This window comes from Henckelia pumila, chromosome 1, assembly GCF_033568475.1.
Source record: "Henckelia pumila isolate YLH828 chromosome 1, ASM3356847v2, whole genome shotgun sequence".
Classification (NCBI taxonomy): Eukaryota; Viridiplantae; Streptophyta; class Magnoliopsida; order Lamiales; family Gesneriaceae; genus Henckelia; species Henckelia pumila.
The window spans coordinates 98429174-98435860 of NC_133120.1; the positions used below are offsets into that span (position 1 = coordinate 98429174).

A 6687-nucleotide genomic window follows, 5' to 3' on the forward strand; every position below is an offset into this window, starting at 1 on the left:
ACGCAACGAAAGTTTGCGAGAAATTTTCGTGCATGTATTAAATTGTTTGGAGGGCCGCACGAAGAAAGGAGATAGAAGATGAATAGAGTTAGTGAACCATGAGTGTTTGTGGTGATTTAACTCATTTAGAGCAAGATTTTTGTCATAAATACATATTCAAGATTTTTTTATTTTGTTATATATATCATTATTTATTAATTAAATTTATTTTCATATTAATTTAAATACTAATTTTTTAAAAATAATCGGGGGCCCGTCTCAAGTTGGGGCCCTGGGCGATCGCCCGGCCCGCCCTGCCTTAGGGCCGCCCCTGGCTGAGGTGGGGGTGTTGCAAGAGATGTAATATTACTCAAAGTCTTCAAGTAGTATGTAACGTCGGAATTATTTAATTTTAATTCGAGAATATTTAATTTGGGAATATTTAGAGTTTTGATTTAAATTCTAATATTCTTAAACTATTTAGGATTGAAATTGAATTTAATGATTGGTTGAGGACTAAATTGCAAAGAAGCAATAATTGGAGGGCTAAAGTGCAAAATTCTGATTTTAGTGGGACACTTGTTTAATGGAAGCATGTTCACGTGTGATACAACAAATTCTCATCAGAAAACTTAGAAGGAACCGAGAGCAAGAACAAAGGAATCCAAGTTTCTTCTTCATCTTCAAATTGCCGTATCTTGAGTTTCGGGTATCCGATTTCGATTCCGAAAAGTGTTCTGGAATCCTTGTAACGAGGCCTTCGAATTGATGTAAGTTTTATTTTAGTTCATCATGGTTTGAGAATTCGAAAATGACAGAGATCAGATTTAGTTATGAATTGATGTTGTTGAGCTTCTATGCTTTGTTATATTGAAGTTGGGTTGAAGAACGGATTCCGTATCGGTTTCTTATGAATTTCCAGCAAGTATTTCGAAATTCCTACCTTATTTTATGCTGGTTTTGATTGATATTCAGCTGATATAGGATGTGAATGATTGTTAGAATTGTTGTAGTTGAGTTTCGGGTTGCTGAGTTTAGCCGTTATGCCGCCGAACTTATGATTCGAGACTGTTTTGATATCTTGTATTGAGCTGTGATTTTGGTAAGTCCTAGCTGATGTTTGTAAGCTTTCTCAAATTTATTTCAGATTGTGTTTGGTTTCCATCGAGCTCGATATCGTCAACTTCGAACCGGTAGAGAATTGATGCAAGGTTTGGAGTCTATTTTGTCAATATAATTGGATTGAACTTGAGGGAAGCTTTTGATAAAGGTTTGGTTATGTTATTTTTCAGATTTGGATAGCTTCGAAGACACCTTGAAACCTCACAATTGAAAGGTAAAAAGGAACTATTATTTGAATGAGATTATAACTCGAGATGGTTTGTATCGAGTTCCCTAAATCACATACTTATTTGCTTCTTTGCTTTTATGTGCTCTTATATGAATTATGTTGTGAATGAATGCTATATAGATGATATATTTTGCATTCATCTTGTGAGACTTACTCTTTGATTTTGAAATAAACGGAAACGTTCGATTAGACGATTTGAGGAACTATATATGTAGTGCTTGGGTGGTTAGTTAGCCTAGCATTTGATTTGCATATATAGTGGCTTCAAAGTCTAGGAAAGTAAGATAAGTAGCCCCACCTCGATTGGGAGTGTTGGTGGTTTAGCTACGATATCTTTTTCTCGGGATCCCAACCGATGAAATGAGAGATGGTTTGAGAGTATCTGTTTTTAAGGCATGCATTGTCATTTATTCCATATCATGAGTTTGATATATATTAATTGATTTGCATGTTAGTTGCTTTTACTGGGAAATATGTTTCTCACCGGAGTTATCCGGCTATTGTTGTGTTGTATGTGTTAATGCAATAGGCGGGACTGGAACATGGCACAAACGAGTTTGAAGAATGAGAAATTAGAGATTAAAGTGGTGATCCGAGTTTAGTTGTCTAGTATGTTAGCTTCAAGGAGATGATCATGTTGTTGCTACTTTTATCAAGACTTATTGGTTATTAAGTTGTTGTCTTGATGTTTATAAGACTTGAGATGGTGTATGTAAATTCCTAAGTCTTAACGTGATGTTCCATGTACGATATATGAATCCATCTTGTTATTCTTTTCAAGGCTTTGATATGATTATGTTTATCAACATGTATCATGTTAGAATGCATGCTAGCTTTGGTTTGTACTACTATCATGGAGTGGGACATGATGTTGAGACTTAGTGAACTCCTTACTCTTGAATGAGGTGAAACAAGGTTAGAGAAAGGGAAGGGAATTAAGACAGCAGCTGTTTCTGTTTTTTGGACAGTGAGCCCGCTCGATCGGGTGAGTTTCACCGATCGAGCGCGGCCCTTGATTGCTGGAATAGAGAACTGAGTTCTCTTGGTCCGCTCGATCGGACGAAGTCACCCGATCGAGCGGGAACAAAAGTGTTCAAACCCGAGGGGCAGGGCTGAATTACTCGCTCGATCGGGTGAGTTCACCCGATCGAGCGAGGTGCTCTATTTTTTAAATTTTTTTTTTTATTTATTTAGTCTTTGATGTTTGGCTATTTATTATAACTCATTTATTAATTATGTTCGATAGAGAGATTAGTACTCGGGTCGTCACATAGTAACTTTTGGAAGAACCAGAATAAGGAGTGACGTAGGAGCATTTAAGTTTTCGAACATCAAGAAACAATCTACCGAGTTATTTATTGCATTTTACACTCACACACCATTAGAACCAACATATGCAGTCTAATCTCCCAGTTATCCTCTTTCCGCACAAGTATTTTTTTGTTAACTTTCGGAGACACAAAGGAAATGAAAGTTCAGTGGCTAACACTACTGGACTCGCTAGTATCAATCAGCTACTACTTCTTGCAACAAGTTCTAGAGAACAATAGCAGCTCACTACTCATTCTACTCCAGTAGCATTAGCAACCCGATCCTGACACATACACTTGTAAATTCTTGTGTTCAACTTGAGAATTATAAAATATAATTTAAAATGACCAAAAACAAGGGAAATAGTATAGTTTTGTTTTTTTATAAAAAAAAATAATTCCTTCTAATTTTCTCATATTAAAAAATTTTACTTTTTACGACACAGATTTGCTTCCCTAACACATAACTTTGCTCAAAATGTTTTAACTTTGCTAATGTTAAAAAGCTAATAAGCTGGAAACCTGGAAATTGGAATTCCATAATAACGACGATTTTAAAAAAAATAATAATTGGAAAACAAAACATATATTATAATAATATTTAAATGATGAGTAAAATATTCAATAGTTATGATTTTGTTGGATATAAGCCCATATTTGACTTGAATTTAATAAGTCGACTCAAAGATCATAATTTCAGGGGCTCAAATTTAAAATTATTTTTTAAAAAAATAAATTTGTTTGTGTGGTTGTGCTTCAATTGTGTGTTTGAAGTTATAGATAATTAATCTATCTATAAATTATCTTATCTATCTCACGTTTTTTTGTCATATTATTTATCAATCTTTCAATTATTTATCTCCCCTCAATCAAATCGTAAATTATTTATCTTACATCAATCAAATCATTGAATTTAAATTACTATATTATCCTTTATAAATAATATTATTCATATTTTTATTAATTATTAAAAGGAAAAACTGCAATTTTTGTCCTTTATGTTTGTCGTTTTTCAATTTTAATCCTCTATGTTTTTATATTTTAGTTTTAGTCCTGCATGTTTCAATTTTTGACAATTTTAGTCATTTTTATTTGAAAATGATTACGTGGCATTATACATGTCAGCTTCACATCAGCACTGTATTGGTGCCACATCAGCGCCACATTAGAAAAAGGACTAAATTGCCAAAAAAAATAAAGATGCGGACTAATTAAAACTAAAATCTAAAAATATAGATAACCAAATTCGCAAAATGACAAACATACAGAACTAAAAAAGTAATTTTTCCTTATTAAAATGATAAATAGTGTCTAGACGTTCGTGACCACGTGATTGAAATCATTTTGATGAGAACACATACCCTCCTTTTTCTTTTTCTTTTTTTTTTTCCAAAGCCGCTTTTTGTGATAGGATTAGACGGACTCCTACCTATTTATTATAAAAACACATACCGTTATGTCTTGAAATCATTTTGTAAATGAAAAACAGTTACTTTTCATTTTGAATGAACCAATATTTTTAAGTTTGATCACGTCTTCGAAACAGTTACAAGTGGAATTATGTGACGATTGGCATGCATGTGAAGAAAATTCAAATCACTATACTTTTAGATATTATTTTATACATGTATACTAAAGTATTTTCCTAACAAATTATAGAATCTTTTATTTTTTTAAAACAAAATTATAAAGGAAGAAAAACAAAATTATGAAGGAAGTATTTTCGACTCATTAATAATATTCATGATTCACACGATAATAAATGAAAAATACATCTCACTGGATATCACTTTGTCAAATAGCTGCATTGAAATTTCACTCCTAAATTTGCATGAAAAGAAACCAAGATCGCACTGGGAAATAGTTTATCGTAATACCATTTTTCACATTTGTAACATTTATTTTATGTAAAAAAAAATATAGTAAATTTGTTTATAAAGATTTAAAAGTTAATAAATTAATCTTCTGTTTGATAATTTTCATTTACTTTTAGTTTTAAATTTAATTAATGAAAAATATGTTACGTTTGTTAATGTTGTTAGATAAATAAAATTGATTAATTAATTAAGTACATATTATATTTTTGAGCATGTCTTAATATTAAATTTCTTTTTATTCTTGAATATATTTTATGACATAATAAAAAGAGATTGATTAATTTTCATTTATGGGATTATCTGGTAAGCTTGAAGCTTATGTTATCGAGACAAAGATGTTCACACTATGGTCATTGTTGAAAGAATGTTGTTTACAATAAGTATGGAAAAATCGAAAAATATTTGATAATTAATAATAGCTATGGAGATGACTACGGGCACATGGAACTTGTGGTACTGTCATTTAAGCAGGACGACATCTTTTTGAACTTTTAGAAGTCATCCCTAGTATAAGACAAGACGACAGTTGACGTCGATTCTGAGCATGATCATATTGAATGGTTTTTTTTTGTATAGTTAGCAGATTTATTTCCTTCAATGCTCAATAAGAAGGTTGATGGCCAGGATAAAAGTTTTTATTTTGATATGATGTTCAGGATGTGTATGATCATCTTATCAAAATATGAAGACACGACTCTTTTTCTTGACGTGACGTCTGACGAGAAGGGATGTGGATTACAAGTCACATGTGCACAACTCGAATATAACATGTACTTCATATCCCTTCTAGTCAGTCACGTTAAACAGATGAGTTGTGTCTTTTTAGTTTGAAAACATTATCATACACATCCTGATCATCACATCGAAATAAAAACTTTGATCCCAGTTATCAACCTTCCTATTGAACATTGAAAGAAATTAAATTGGTAACTATACAAGACCATTAAATCTAATCATCATGCTCAGAAGTCAGCGTCAACTGTCGTCTTGTATTATACTAGTGATGACTTCCAAAATCCAAAAAAATGTCGTCATGCTTAAATGGCAGTATCACAATTAAGTTTCTCGTGCTCGTAGTCATCTTCATAGCTATTATGAATTATAATGTATATTTTGATATTTCCATACTTAATTTCCACAATATTCATAATGTATATTTTGATATTTCCATACTTAATTTCCACAAGCATCCTCTCAACAATAACTACAGTGAGCACATCTTTGTCTCGTTAACATAAGTTTCAAACTTCACACTCAATAATCCCATAAATAACAATTAATATTCAATTCATCTTTATTATACCATAAAAATAGCATACATTCAAGAATAAAAATAGAAGTGAATATATAATGGCATGCTCAGAAAATATAATGTGACCTTTAATTAAGCAATGTTATTTATCTAACATATATTGACAAAAAAAAATGTGAAATATTTTTTCACCAAATTTGAAATGACAAATATTAAGTGACAATTATGAAACAGAAAGTGAAGATATTATTAAGGCTTGATCAGCACTTGATCCTACTCCCCCTTTTTGTCCAGAGGGCCCTAGTAGTCCAAGTTTAATCTTGTACTCAGCCATTAAGGCTTCATAGTACTCGAGATCAGCTTTGGCTTGAGCAATTTTCTGTTCAGCATGAGCCATTTGAGCACGAATTGCAGTAGAGTTTAACATAAGCACAACAATGTTATGAATGGTCATTGGTGGAATAGCCTCAGTGTTGGAAACACTGGGTATAGCACCAGTCATGGTAAATCAATTTTCCAATTTCCCTTCAACAATCCAGTTGAGATCTTGATAAGCTCATCTCCTCCAATCAACTCTTCATCATCCTCTTTCTTGAAGTCTTGAGATTCCAGCATACCATAGATCAAAGAAGGAAATGGAAACTTTGTTGCTTTCCAACCACCTTCTCTAAAGGTCATAATATTTTCAAACACCAAATTCTCAAAGTCCAAAGGAGCTTGAGTTCCAATGGCAAACAGTGCAAGAGCTTGTGGCTTAGTAACCACTGTTGTATTGTTAGATGACTTCCAATTCCTGATTGCAATTTTGTGAAGCACAAAAAAGAAAGAAGTAAGCTTTGCAGCTGACAACCTATCTGGTGCAGTGGAAATTTTTGAACCATTCCCTCAGTGATCACTTTAGTGACTTGATCAATATCC

General features: G+C 32.4%; 1 long non-coding RNA gene across 1 annotated transcript; it reads left to right on the forward strand.

The window, feature by feature from the left end:
- The first annotated feature begins 614 nt into the window (after nt 1–614).
- On the forward strand, nt 615–2031 carry LOC140873116 (uncharacterized). Its single transcript, XR_012147975.1, has 4 exons — nt 615–749; nt 1127–1190; nt 1272–1315; nt 1860–2031. It is a non-coding gene; the product is annotated as an uncharacterized lncRNA (long non-coding RNA).
- Nucleotides 2032–6687: the final 4656 nt, after the last annotated feature.